We start from the raw sequence: 15,416 nt of genomic DNA, 5'->3' as shown, positions 1-15,416 counted from the left end.
GAAAAAATCCTACCGAGTGATGAGCAATCCTCCCGCTTGGGGGCTTAGCTGCAGTCCAGTACTCGCCTAAGTTTGAAAAAATCCTACCGGGTGGTGAGCAATCCTCCCACTCGGGGGCTTAACTGCAGTCCAGTACTCGCCTAAGTTTGAAAAATCCTACCGAGTGGTGAGCAATCCTCCGACTCGGGGGCTTAGCTGTAGTCCAGTACTCGCCTAAGTTTGTGAGAAGAAGGACGAGATTGTGCAGACTGTGAAAGGCCTCTCCAATGGTTGACAGGAACGTCAAGACCATTGCTGAGTGCCTTGCTAATGAGCTGATCAATGCTGCTCAAGGATCGCCCAATCGGTTGACGGGAACGTCAAGACCATTGTTGAGTGCCTTGCTGATGAACTGATCAATGCTGCCCAAAGATCGTCCAATCAGTTGACAGGAACGTCAAGACCATTGCTGAGTGCCTTGCTGATGAGCTGATCAATGCTGCTCAAGGATCATCCGATCAGTCGAATCGTGACTCTTCTCCAGAAGCTGCATCAAGCAAACAGAGACAAATCCGAGAGACAAACGAATTTCGCTCAAAGACAAACACAATATATTCGAAGATAAATCCAAAGATTCCTAACCGCAGAATAAAGTGCTCGAGCACCAGGTCCGAAGGAGTTTTAAGGGTTACAAAATCACTCGGCATTCCGAGGCAAATAAAGGTGACGCATAAGGGTTTTTTAATCACTCGGCGGGAGAAGGACTGGTCGGATCCAGAAGCTGTGGAAGTCGATGCTGTCGGCGATGCGAGTGGTTGCCTCGAGGAAGGTGTCCATGAAGGTCTGGAAGGAGTGCTTCTTAGTATTCGCTACTTTGAGAGCTGCCAGCTTGTCTTCCTTAGCCTCCTTGCAGTGCACTCGGACCAATGATAAGGCGACATCGGCACCACAGCGAGCGGCAGATTTCTTCCACTCTTGCACTCGGTCTGGAATCTAGTTAAGTCGAGTCATCAGGGACTCGAGGTCTTGAGACAGCTCCGCCTGAGGCCAGGGTTCAACATCCACTTGGGTCATCGCCGCCTCCAGTCGAGCCGGATAAGCAACTACACCATCCAAGCGCGACTCCAATCACAACAGATTCATTGCAACATCATCTTTCACGGGACAATTGATGGCGTCGAGACCTGTCTCGACCCGCCCAGCTTCAGTTTCAAAATCCTGACATAGTTCTGTCTCATTGGGAAAAACGATGAGTCAACAGCATAACAACAAAGTTTAGTAGACGACAAATTGACTAGTCGAATGATCATACCTTCAAGCTTCAGAACAAGTTTCGCAGCAAGTTGTTCCAGATAAGACTCCAGCTTGTCTGTCTTGGCTCTGAGGCCGCCGACTTCTGTGGTCAGGTTCTCCTTGTCCTTCCTCAGCTGCTCGACTTCCTGATTAGCTTCCGAGATGGTGGCCTTCAACTTCGCGTTCTCCTCCTCCAATTTGCCGACTAAGGACAGCTTCTGGTCCACAAGCTTCGTCTTCTCACATGCTTCCTTCTGAGCAGCGGCAAGGTCCAGGTCCTTCTTCTCCAAAGCCTCCTTCATCCTCTCTAAAGAAACAACACTCTCCAGACGAGACTGAAGTTGGCGATTTTCACTACGCACATCTGCTTGTGTGAAACCACTCGGTTCAAAGAGACTGGAAGAAAAACCAGTGCGGAGTGCAAACTACAAAGCAAACAAAACAGCCGAATGATTACCTCCCATGATGGCCATTTCTTCTTGAGCAGTCTTGAGATTCTTCTTCGTGACTTCAAGGTCAAGTTCATCACTGATATGCTTCTTCTTTAATTCGGTGAGCCAAGCCCCAAGATCACAAGACCTCTGCAGCCAGCAAGAGAGACATGTGAGTCGACAGAAATAAGAGACAGTAACGGAGAAAAATTACTCGAAGACTACTACTGAATCAAATATTCGACAGTAGTCTCGCGGACTACACCCAGTGGGTGCACTTAGCGTGCCCCCACTGAATCAGATCAATACTTAGCAAGGGTTGCCCAGTGTGAGTTCAAAAAAAGAAGAAGAGATACATCATTAGACCTCAGTCAACTGCCAGCAGTCGACTGTGGTCTCGGGGACTACACCCAGTGGGTGCACTCGGCGTGCCCCCACTGATTCGAACAGTTTACTGAGACTCATCTCGAGGCGAGCGGAGTTGAAGATTTCCTACACTCTAAACGAAGAAACACCCCAGTGGGTGACCAGATATAAAGAAACACTCAAAAGTTCAGTCGGAATTTTGTTGACCTGAACATTGGTCTTAAGGGCAGTGCTGGCATTGTAAGCTACCTAACTAGCTTCATGCATCACTTTCACCTGCTCCATGACAAGGTTCACCTGACGAAGAGCTACCCTAGCGGCGCCCGGTGAGTCGTCTGGAGTTTGATACGTAGCAAAGAGTGACGGCTCCATTGTGGTCGAAGTAGTTACCGGGTCGGACGAGTGGAGTTGCAACGGCGCAGCAGGTGTCTGTGCAGTCGACCCCGACGGACGATCAGTCGTCAGCGGGTTGGCGAATGTGATGTTGGTCCGAACCGGCCCTTCGGAACGTTCGACCACCGCCTCAAGCGCCGGTGTCGACTGAGGGACTTGGATTTCAAGCCTCCTCCTGCGTGAACCTCCACTCTTCTTCCTCCTCTCCTGTAGAGGTGCTTCTTCTTCTTCATCATCTGGGAGCACAACGATCTCTTGCGGAGCTACAAAAAGAGAGAAGTATCAAATTTTCAGCCGATTGACCGCCCACTCGACTAAATGGAACTTTGTTGAACGAACTTACCAGCTCGGGAGGTAGCCTCCTCGTCTCCTGGGGCCTTATCGACATCCATGTCAGTAGCAGCAGAGGTGGGTCTGAAAGATGCACAACCCAATCGGTCAGAACAAAAAGGTCAGTCGGTATGTATAAGCACAAGTGTGTTACTCACCCTAAAGCCACTGGGATGTCCATCTTGATCCGCGGCAAAGTCTTTCTAGTCTTGGGAGGGGCAACTTTGAGCTGCTTGGCGGTCTTCTTTGTGGTTCCGGAGTTGACGTCCGAGTGCGCTTCTGAGCGTGAGTACTCGGAGCCACGCTCTTCCCGCGCCCGCCTGTCGGGTCGTGATGTTGCTTGGATCGGCGCTCGGAATGCGGCGGCGAGTCGACCTCGTCCTCGTCGTCCGACTCCTCGCTCTTCTCCTCATCCTCCCCGTCCGAAGACTCCCATTCGCCGCTCTCGTCTGCACTTGCCTCCTCCTCCTGGCCTTGCTCCAGGGCTTGTTCACCGTTGGGCATTGAGTACATTTCAGTGAAGACCTACAAGATGATAAGTCAAGCAAGAATCAGTCGACATCGAATGCAGTCGGAATTTATGCGCCAAGCAGTCGGAACAAAAAGGCATACCTTGTCGGGTGGGTTGTCGTCTCTGAAAGGAATAACTCACCTAGATCCCCTGGGATTTGTCCTGATTGCCTGTGACACTCCTCAACCACATGGCCACAGTCTCGGATGACACTTCCTCTGGATGGACCCGAGTGGTGTCTTCAGGTCCATAGTATAGCCACATGGGATGATCACGTGCCTGGAGGGGCTGGATGCGTAGACTGAGGAACACTTACAGCAAGTCCAGACCGGTAACACCCTCATTGATAAGCTGAACCACTTTCTCTACCAGCATCTTCGTCTCCACGTTCTCAGCCGCGATCACTTTGAGTGGAGAAGGAGTTTGGACGCGGTCGAATGTGAAGTGAGGGAGGCATGTCGACTGACCTGGAGCTGCCTGGTCCTAATAGTAGAACCAGGTCGACTGCTAGCCTCTGACTGATTCATGGAGTGTCATGGCGGGGAAGGAGCTCCTATGCCTTTTCTAGATGCCTAATCCCCCACACATCTGGATGACATTGGTCTTTGAGTCACTCGACTTCGCCTTTTTGACCGACTGGGATCGGATGGTGAAGATGTGTTTGAAAAGACCCCAGTGTGGTCGACACCCCAGGAAATTTTCACACATCGACGCAAAGGCGGCCAGATACGTGATGGTGTTAGGAGAAAAGTGGTGGAGTTGAGCACCGAAAAAATTCAAGAACCCCCGAAAGAAAGGATGCGAAAGCGAAAAACCGCGGTTGACGTGGGTGGCGAGCAGAACGCACTCACCCGGTCGAGGCTGGGGATTCATCTTCCCCTCCGGCAGCCTTGCCACTCCTTTGGCGATTAGGTTAGACTCCGCCTGCTCATCCAGATCCTCCTGCCGAATCGAAGACCGGATCCCATCGCCCTGGATCCAGCCCGGCGGCAGCCCGGCGCGCGATAACGACCCTCGTTGTTGCTTCTTGCCCTTCGCCACCCCCTTCATCTTCTTTGCATGTTCTAGCGCTGCCGTCTTGTCCTTCACCATGGCGATGGAGCGGCGGCATCGAAACGGAAGAGCTGGGCGCGACGGAGAAGCGGAGGAGGAGGAAAGGGTGTGCACAGTGTAGACGCCTCGGTCCCGTCACCTAATAAAGGGCCACTTCCGAGTGACTGACGCGTGGGACCAGGCAATCCTGTCAAATCCCGCAAGAGTCGCGCACGGCGTACGCGGCGAAAAAGGTGGCGTGGAAATCGAAGCATCACTATTTATCCGCTCTGCCCGTTTCGACACTCCCCGTCCCGCGCGCTTCCCTGAAATTTCGTATCCCGCGAAATTCGGGATGTGCAGCAGTCAATCACGCCCAAGATCCTGCATTCCAATACAACACTCGACAAATGACGTCACAAGTTCAGTCGACTACTCCCTGAATGGATCAAGGCGACTGAGTCGACGCTGAAGTACCAACGCGAGTTTTCCATCTTGTAGAAAACGCTCGCGAAGGCACAAGAGTCAGAACAAGTTCAGCTCCAACATAACTTCCACTCGAACCTTAATCCATTCGGGGGCTACTGATGAGGATACAGACCTGGGGTAGGGTCATAGGCCTGACCTATACGTCCTACCCAAGGTCACTACCCAAGAAGGCAAGAAGGTCAAGAGACGCCATGAGACCCCCGGTCGAAGATGTCCAGTGCAATACACTCGACATCATGTCACTCGGGAGTCTCCCTACCTACTGTCACTCGACCTACAGGAGAATCACTCGACCTCCAGAAGACCAGGAGTCACTGAGCGTGCAACGGACACGCATTCACTCTGTAGTCTTTAAGGTCATTAACATCACTTAAGGCTGGCGTTACCAGTAACGCCCCCAGTTTATGTACATTAACTCCCTTGTAATGGAGGGCGGGAGAGGTCCTGGCGAACTCTATATAAGCCACCCTCCTCCTCTGGCACAAGGGTTCTCACCCCCTGTAATATCACACATCTAATCCAATCGACCACCGAGACGTAGGGCTGTTACTTCCCCCGAGAAGGGCCTGAACCCGTAAAACCCGTGTGTACACCTTCTCCATAGCTGAGATCTTTCCTCTTGTGACACCCCAAAAATTTGGCCTTGTTTTTATGAAATAAAAAATTTTGACAGGAATTAAAACTTTGGATTTCTGAGCTCCATTTTTTGATTTTTTGACTCATTTCCTTCCCTGTTATGATGAGTTTTTCCCAAAGAGAAAATTTTTCAAGTATGTTATTGGACTTGTTTAACCTCTCAAGAAAAACTTTCCTTTTGTTAGTGTAACTAATTAACTAAATTAATTGCTTGATCTTTACTTTCTTGAAAATAGTTTTTCAAGGTTAAATGGCCATATTTGAACTACAACCATTTGATAGATTCACTTAAAATTTCCACAAAAATTTGGAGATGTCAGGTTATGTTTTTAAATCACTTTTATGCTAAATTATATTTCCTTCATGAAATATTTTGAGCCCTGCACTCAATTTTTCTTCTCTGGTCCAGAGTGCATTTTGCACTGCAACCTATTTAAATATTTCTTTAAAACTTCTACCAAAATTAGGGGAGGTCAGTAGGAGCATATTATTCCACTTTGTGCAAAATCCAGGGTTGTTCCTTGAAAATATTGAGTGGATCAACCTCATTTCCATTCTGGACCAACTTGATGATTTGTACTGCAACCATAATTTTGCTTGCTCTTTAGCCATTGATTATTTCTCCTACTTGTAGTCCTCCATGTTAAACCCTTAAGTCCAGGAGCATGCACCATTTGGATCATTTTTGGTTCATAAAATAATGTCATTTATTTCCTGTCCAGAATTGAAGTTTTGTAAAACTTGCACTAACAAGTTTCTTCTTTTGTCCAACTAACATCACCACTCTCTCTTTCATCCACAGAGACACTGATCTGGAGATTTTGGCCACTCCAAGAAATGCCTAAGTGCCCTTGGCATTTTGTCAAACACCTGGTGTGCATGGCCAGTTTTGACATGATTTTGTCTTTGCATTATGACCTTGCACCTTGGATCATACCAGCTTGTCCAATGGTTTTGCCTTAGACTATAACCCCACCCTGCTAAATCCCAGCTCCAACCAAGCGCTCTGGAGTGCCATGGCATTTCGTCGAGCACATTCAGTGCGTGCACTGGACGCGACCAGAGCGCGCTATTGCAGCCACGCGGCCGAGCCGACACGCTGGCCCCCACGGCTTTGGCCCGCTCTGCAGAACCTCGCCACGCGCTCCCCTTCTCTCAGCTACGCGCCAAACCGCCCCTCGCCACGCCCGGCAAGCCAAGCGCTAGCCGCCGCCGCCGCCCGACAGCCTCTGGCCATGTCGGTGCCGCCCAAGCCACTCCCACTCGCCACCTGCCCCTGGAGCAGTGCACTCTCGTCCACTAGCTCTTGTCGTCATCCCCAGCCACGCCACATTGCCCTGCAAGCTACAGCGAGGCGGTTCGCCGGAGAGCTTATCCGGCCGCCGCGGAACCGACCTCGATGAGCTATAAAAGGAGGCCCCCGAGCCACCCTGTGCACGCAGGAAGCCTTAGAATGCTCCCCTAGTTCTCCCATGGCAGCAAATCGACTCGGGGAAGGTCTTCTTCCCCATCTCCGGCAACGGCAGCCGCCACCATTGCCCCGGCCAATTCGGCACCACCAGGGCCTCCCACTCTCCATTCTCTCCACCAAGAGCTTCCTCATCTTCCCGTGAGCCATCCCCACTACTCAATTTTGATCGGGACACACCGCGGGAGAAAAATCACCTTGCTCCCGAGGCCACCTCCGCCGAGAAGCTCGCCGCCGGCAGCTCCCTCCGTCCCCACCTACCTGGCGACCATCGGGAGGACCGCCCTGGAGTGGCGGATCCATCCCCGCTCTCTGAGCCCCGTAGGGAGCCGCCGTTCGCCGGTGACGATCGCCGTTGCCTCGCCTCCATTCGGGCAGAAGAAGAGGAGGGAGGGATAGACTGGTCAAACCTGACCAGTGGGCCCCTTGGACCCACTGTCAGTGACCCTGCGCCTATCCACGTCGGTTAAGTGAAGGCGTATTTTTCCCCAGTACGCTTTCCCCGCTCCGAAAACGTATTCCCTTCCGAACCGTTTTCTTTTCTGTTTTAATTTAAATAACAGTTTTGACCAGAACTTTGACTGGCTATAACTTTTTAAATACAACTCCAAATGAGTTGATTCTTTTTCCTACCTTCCTCAAATTTGGTCTAGTTTATTTTAAGATTTATTTGAAAAATTTTCAAACAACTTTTTGGTTCTGTCTTTGAAATATGTGTTAATTCAAACATATTTTCAACTAGGATTTTGGGAGAAAGAAGAAGCTTTCAAAAGCTTTCGAGAGCACCTCACCCCTCCACAACATTGAAGGCAAGCATTCTGAATCCCGGCATAATATTTTTGGTGTGATCATTGATGCATTTATAACACCACCGCATTTCGAAGGACTTGTTATTTCATGTGATGTGATCATATGCATGGGTACATGTTATTGATTTTCATGCTGTTGGTAATGGACACACTTGTGATGATAATCACCCTCATGAGCCTTGCATGCATACTGGCAGGAAACCGGGAAAAAACCTCTGCCTTGGGTAGGTATGAGTTTGTCGCCGGTCTCCGTCGGGACGGTTCTGTCTGATATGGCATGGTAAGGTGATATGAGTGGTGACTCTGTTGGATGAAATATATTTGTTATACTAATCATGCAGGGAATACTTAAACCTCCTGAGTCGACCGTAGATCGAGTCTTGTTCCAGTAACCCCCATACTTGTTTCGTACTACCACTCGTCTCTACAGCAAGTAGAGTACGGTTCAGTAAGTTGTCAACCTCTTGCTAGCACACACCGTACAGAGAGGCCATGGTGGAAGATACCGGTTGTAGCTGGTAGGCAGGCCACCTGGTCCGGGGGCATGGGTGTTTCCGGTTGGAACCGAGAGGGGAGGCCACCCCTTAGAGCGCGCGATATAAATTTGATCCCATGCTACGCGAGGTTGAAGCCTCCCCACTTAGAGTTGCTTGACAGGTGTCGTTGGTGATGCCAGACACGTGTGAGTTAAGCTGGTGTGTGCAAGTTAGGTGTGTTTTCAAGAAAAAGACCGTAGATGGAATTAGTCCCGATGGACTAAAGAAATCCGTTACTCGTGGGTAAAGAGTACACCCTCTGCAGAGAATAAACCAATTTGAATAGCCGTGTCCATGGTTAAGGATTTCAGTCTGGGATGGGTCAGGTGTCGGTCTTAGTGTTGGTCTTCGGAGGTGAAACGGTTAACCAGGAAATGGAATTACTACTCGCGACTTGTGATATCTATGATTATTATTATTGTTAACTAACCCGTGATATTATTGTTATTATCGAGTATCTCTGGGATGGTTCTACCTCCAGGGATATTCATTATGATTGTTTGTTTTAAAGCCCTTTATGTGGCGTCGCTCAGATGCCCGACTGCGGCATTTCTTTGAAAGCTCTTTATGTGGCGTCGCTCAGACGCCCGACTGTGGCATTTCTTTTAAAGCCCTTTATGTGGCGTCGCCCAGACGCCCGACTGTGGCATTTCTTTTAAAGCTCTTTATGTGGCGTCGCTCAGACGCCCGACTGTGGCATTCTTTTTAAAGCCCTTTATGTGGCGTCGCTCAGACGCCCGACTGTGGCATTTCTTTTAAAGCCCTTTATGTGGTGTCGCTCAGACGCCCGACTGTGGCATTCTTTTTAAAGCCCTTTATGTGGCGTCGCTCAGACGCCCGACTGTGGCATTTCTTTTAAAGCCCTTTATGTGGTGTCGCTCAGACGCCCGACTGTGGCATTCTTTTTAAAGCCCTTTATGTGGTGTCGCTAAGACGCCCGACTGTGGCATTGCTTATTATTTATTTCATAAATTTTAATACTACTATGTTATTGCAATTTTATAAATAGCCGCAGGCACGCATCACAAATTTATTTACTATTTTCGACTGACGTCATATGCATAAAATATTTTCAGCACATCATTGTTATATTATACCTGTGTTCATAATGTTTGCGAGTACATTCAAAGTACTCACTGGCTTGTCCCTGGCTATTGTCTTGGCCAGATTTTTCTTGCACGGAGAGGAGCGACGCGATGACAGCCCCGAAACCCACACAATGGAGATAGCAGCCTCGCGAAGATAGGAATTAACCTGGTCAGCTGTTTCCGTGGGAAATGGAGTCCCATAGACACTGATGTTTCACAACCCGCTTCCGCCATCAACCACTAGAAACCATTTGTTGTACTCACAGGCCAGAATGGTCTTGTACTACATATTTTGTATTTTGCTTGGAATTTCTGTATCAAGTTGGAGCCTCATCAGCTAACAGAAATCCTGGGGCTGATGAGCACGACGGTCTTTTCTGGAAATTATTACCCGGAAAAACCGGTCGCGACACCTCTCCATACCCACCCCCTTTCTACTGTCAGTCTTAGAACCACGACAGCCGCCGCCCTCGCATCCATGTCTTAGAGACACCACCAACCATCTGCATCGCAGTGTACCAATCACGGTAGAAAGAATGGAAGGCACCTCTTTCCATTCAAAGTCCGACATCGGGGGTCTGTGTCCCAAACAGTGTTCAAGGAACTCTCAGCGTGACTAGCTAAAACGTGAGCCGCCTTATTGGCTTCCGTACGACAACGAACAAAGCTAATATGGTCAAAATAGCGGCTAAGAAAATTATAGCAATCGTAAATAGCCGTGCAGGTCCGATGGAATAGCCTCCAACTCATATCAACTCAATCACGTCCAAACAGTCCACCTCAAGAACCAATTTATTTGGTGCAGAACATTATACTTTTCTCAACAATTTTTGGCAGAGGTCGAAATGACTTCTATCATATATACAATATTATATCACAACTCATGTTTTCTAACAGCTCCATTTTCTGACGAGGAAGTTAGAAAGGCAGTTTTCCTAATGGAGCATAGCAAAGCACTGGGTCCAGATGGTTTTCCCGCTGAGTTCTACCAAAACTTTTGGGAGGTTATCAAACATGATCTCCTACTCTTGTTTGGCTTCCTTCATGCTGGTCAACTAGAATTGTTTCGCTTAAACTTCGGTGAAATTATTTTAATACCTAAGGTTAATGAGGCTGAAAGGATACAACAATATCGTCCAATATGCCTCCTTAATATTAGCTTTAAAATCTTCACTAAGGTAGCGACTATTAGGCTCAATTCGGTTGTTGAACATGTGGTTCGTCCTTCTCAAACTGCTTTTATGCAAGGTAGGAACATCCTAGATGGGGTTGTTGTCCTTCATGAAATAGTTCACGAATTGCATCGGAAAAAAGCTGAATGGGGTGGTTCTTAAAATTGACTTTGAAAAGGCTTATGACAAAGTCAAGTGGTCTTTTCTTCAACAGACTCTCAGAATGAAAGGATTTTCTGCAGAGTGGTGCGCAATGATCCATAGTTTTGTGGCTGGAGGTAGTGTTGCCATTAAAGTCAATGATGACGCTGGCAACTATTTCCAACTGAAGAAAGGATTGCAATAAGGTGACTCAATATCGCCCATGCTATTCAATATAGTGGCGGATATGTTAGCGGTCATGATTGAGCGTGCCAAGGTTGATGGCCAAATTGATGGGGTAGTGAATCATCTAGTGGATGGTGGTCTCTCTATCCTTCAATATGTCGATGATACGATTCTCTTTATGGTTCATGACCACAGAAAGCAAGAAATCTGAAATTAATTTTATCAGCATTCGAGCAACTCTCAGGGCTTAAGATAAATTTCCATAAAAGTGAATTGTTTTGTTTTGACGAGGCTCAAGAAGAGGCCCATTTGTATGCCGACCTATTTGGATGTGGGTTGGGCTAGTTTCCAATCACTTATTTGGGTATACCGATACATTATCGGAGACTCACAAATGCTGAATGGAAACACGTCGAGGAGAGACTACAAAAAGGCTTAGCAGTTGGAAAGGTAAACTACTATCTCTGGGTGGGAGGCTGGTCCTCATAAATTCAGTACTAAGTAACATGGTATTGTATATGATTTCCTTCTTCCAATTGCCAAAAGGAGTTTTACATAGATTGGATTATTTTTGATCAAGATTCTTTTGGCAAGGAGATAGCGAGAGAAAGAAATATCGGCTGGCTAAATGGAGTGTGGTTTGCCGTCCCAAGGACCAAGGCGGGTTGGGAATTCATGACCTTGAGGTTAAGAATAGGGCCCTCCTTGGCAAATGGTTAATTAAGTTGTTGACCGAAGATGGTGTATGGCAAACCCTCCTTAGGAGAAAATATGTGGGTTCAAAGGCGATATTCCAGGTATACTGGAAGCTTGGGGACTCTCATTTTTGGGAGGGATTAATGGCAACAAAGAAATATTTCTTCCTCGATGGGTCCTTCTCAATTAAGAATGGCTCGGAAATTAGATTCTGGGAGGATAAGTGGTTAGGAAATGCTACTCTCCGGGAACAATATCCAGCTCTATACAATATTGTACGTCACAAGGGTGATACTATTGCCAAGGTTTTGGAATCATTTCCGCCCAATGTGACGTTCAGAAGGGATTTAATTGGACCTAGACTCCAATCGTGCAACATACAACTTCAACGATTAACCACGGTATAGTTGTCACAGGGGTCCGATTTATTTCGTTGGAACCTACATGGGAATGGGCAATTCTCAGTGGAGCCTATGTATAGAGCTTTGATCCAGTCTGACGTGCCAGTTGATAATATGGAGAAGATCTGGAAGATGAAGATACCTCTTAAGAATAAAATCTTTGCATGATATCTTCGTCGCGAAATCATTCTTACTAAAGATAACCTTATTAAAAGGAATTAGCATGGAAGTACGCAATGTGTATTTTGTCTGCATGATGAGACAATAAAACATTTGTTCTTCCAATGTAAATTGGCTCGTTCTATATGGTCAATCATCCAAATAGCTTCTGGCTTGTACCCTTCTTGTAGTGTTGCTAATATATTTGAAAACTGGTTACATGGGATTGATCACAGGTTTAGAAAATTCTACTTAGGGTGGGAGCGCTTGCCGTGATTTGGTCGCTTTGGCTATGTAGAAATGATAAGATTTTTAACGATAAAAGTACTTCGCTTATGCAGGTTATCTACAAATGTACTGGGACGCTTCGTTTATGATCCTCTCTACAACGAGTGGAGAATCAAGTCCTGCTTACGGAGGTGTGCACACGATTGGAGGCTACGGCGAGGGATACTTTTACCCAACATGGGTGGCAGCATGATCTTAGGATTGGGCCACCGACGGTTTAGGCGTTATACAAATATACACTTTTCTTTGTATTTCGCCTTCCTATTTTATTTTCGCTTGTCGTGAGGACTTTATTGACTGTGTGCATCTTAGTTATGCAGAGGCCGGGTGTAATACTTAAACCTTTTAAGTAATAAAGTGCCCCTTTTCGAAAAAAACAAAATGGCCAAGCTGACAGCCATGTTGACAACACAAGGTAGCCTAGTAATCCAGCATAAGCACCAAAGGAATAGCTCCAACATACGCAGATGCATCTTATCATATAGGGTGCAGTAATTTTCTGGAAGATAGGAATAGTGGGCACATCTCAAGTTAAGATAATGTTTCAGCATTCTTTGATACAAATATTACAAGCTATGAATTTATATTTTATTATTTAATAGAAATTTTCTAAAACGATTATACATGTGAATAGAGAAAAATGGGTAACAAGCATATTCGAAAAAAATAGAGGTCAGAGCGGAATTGATTTTTTTTCATGTCTGGCTCTTAATTAGTGTCCATTAGCCATCCATCTATCATGTTGATTTTTTTACCACCAATACCAATGTGTTTAGCACAGACTTTTTAGCTAACGTACAATCATGCATCTTGATTATTAACATTTAGGATATAATGTAAATGCAAATAGGGGATCAAATTAAACAATTCAACACTTGGCCACTCGGAAAATACTAATAGGTGAACCAAAAACAAATTTAACTAGAAGATAAGAGATGTAATTGATAATGTTTGATTCGAAAAAAGGTTACAAAGAAACAAATATACATTTTACCTATGGTTCCTATACATCAATGCAGATGTAGCAACAAGTTAACTACAATAATAGTTTCTTATAAAACTAATCGGCATACTGAGAAAAAACAGCAATATGACCACATATGTAAATCTAGCCGCGCATTTATGCGCGGGTGGCCCCACTAGTTAATTATTATTCTCACTAGTAGAAAAAGGACCTAATATGAGACACATTAGTGCCGGTTTGGTTTTGAGCCGGCACTAATGTGTCCATTAGTGCCGGTTCCAACGGCTAGCCGGCCGTTCTCATTAGTACCGGTTCGTGGCGAACCTATACTACCGGTTCGTGCCACGAACCGGTATTAAAGAGGGTGGTGGCAGGGTGTTGTCAGTCTGGGGCCCGTCTAGCACCTTTAGTACCGGTTCGTGGCACAAACCGGTATTAAAGGTCGACGTACATAAACCCTTCGTCCCCCCGAGCCACTCTGTTCTTCCCCTTTTCCCTCACTTCGTCTGTTCTTCCCCCTCTCTCCTCGAGCTCCTCACAAATTTTGCCCAAAATTTGTCAAGATTTGAAGGCCCCCATCCATTCAAATGATCACAAAGGTTAGCAACTTTGTCCTTTCAACTCTCATTGCTAGATTAGCTCTTGCAATGCTTTGTATAGTGATTAATTTGGGAGGAATAATTATATTTGCTAGTAGTTGATTTATAGGCAATTTGAGCACAAAAATAACACTTAATTTGCATATGTAGGTGTGGTTTACTTAGTGCCTTCTAAATCTCCATCGTAACCACCGTCGATCGCCCGCACCGTCCCGTCGCCGGCACGACCTTCTGGTGAGGCTCTTGTTCATGAATGTTTTACATTACCAAATTGATGTTTATGTGATTTGGATATATAGTTACTTGTATAATTAATTATCTTACCCGTACGTTGTTTGTTATACATTGTGCCATGGTTTTGATATCCGTCCCCGTTGGCCCTCGTCCTTGTTATGATTCGGATGTGGTATATTCTCTTTTAAAACTAGTTGTTGCATTTCGTGTTTATAACAAATTATGCCCATCAAGTTGACATAGATATTTTTATCTAGGAGGTATGTGAACCAGAAATTCCAACCGAATCTATTGTCGAGAGGTTAAATTTAGTTGAAAGAGAAAACGAGTATTTGAAAGAAAAATTGAAAAGAATTGAGGGGGAGAAGATGGAATTGGAGTTGCATGTTGCCGATGTCGTCGATGATCACAAGATCAAGATGGAGAAAATTAGGTTGAAGATTAGAAAGATTAGAAAATATGCCATTGATAGTGTGGCTTGTTATCATTAAGTTGTTGGATCAATTGTTACCTTAATTGCGATCTTCATCGCATTTGTTGTTGCATTTAAATTCTTTAGCTAGAGAGTTATTTGTATGTTGCATTTAATTAAGTGTTGTATATGAACTTTATGTACGAACTTTATGTATGAACTTGTATTAATTTGGTCTATTTGGTGTTGTGTAATGAAGATGAGCCGACAATGGATGTATGATGACAGATGTTCTCCCGAGTTCACTAATGGCATGCATACTTTTCTTCTTGCCGCTGAGGCAAACAAGCGGGCGGATAGTTTTATGCCTTATCCATGTGCTGGTTGTAAGAATGGTCACAGTTACACTACGTCAAGAACCATTCACGTCCACCTATTTGAGTCCGGTTTCATGCCCCACTATAATGTTTGGACCAAGCACGGAGAAATAGGGGTTATGATGGAAGACAATGAAGAAGAAGAGGACGACGATGGCTATCCTGGCCATGGGTTCCCTGAATACGATGATACAACAATGGGGGAAGAAGCTGAGCCAGCAATGCAGAAAGAAGTTGAAGAAGAGGCATCAGATGAGCCCGCTGATGATCTAGGTCGGGCCATTGCCGATGCAAAGAGAAACTGTGCAAGTGATCTGGAGAGGACGAAGTTGCAGCGCATGTTAGAGGATCACAAGAAATTGTTGTACCCGAATTGCGAAACTGACAAAAAAAGTTGGGCACCACACTTGAATTGCTGCAATGGAA

The sequence above is a fragment of the Triticum dicoccoides genome, chromosome 7B, assembly GCF_002162155.2.
Source record: "Triticum dicoccoides isolate Atlit2015 ecotype Zavitan chromosome 7B, WEW_v2.0, whole genome shotgun sequence".
Lineage (NCBI taxonomy): Eukaryota > Viridiplantae > Streptophyta > Magnoliopsida > Poales > Poaceae > Triticum > Triticum dicoccoides.
The sequence above is the reverse complement of the archived record's forward strand: the minus strand, read 5'-3'. Positions refer to the sequence as shown.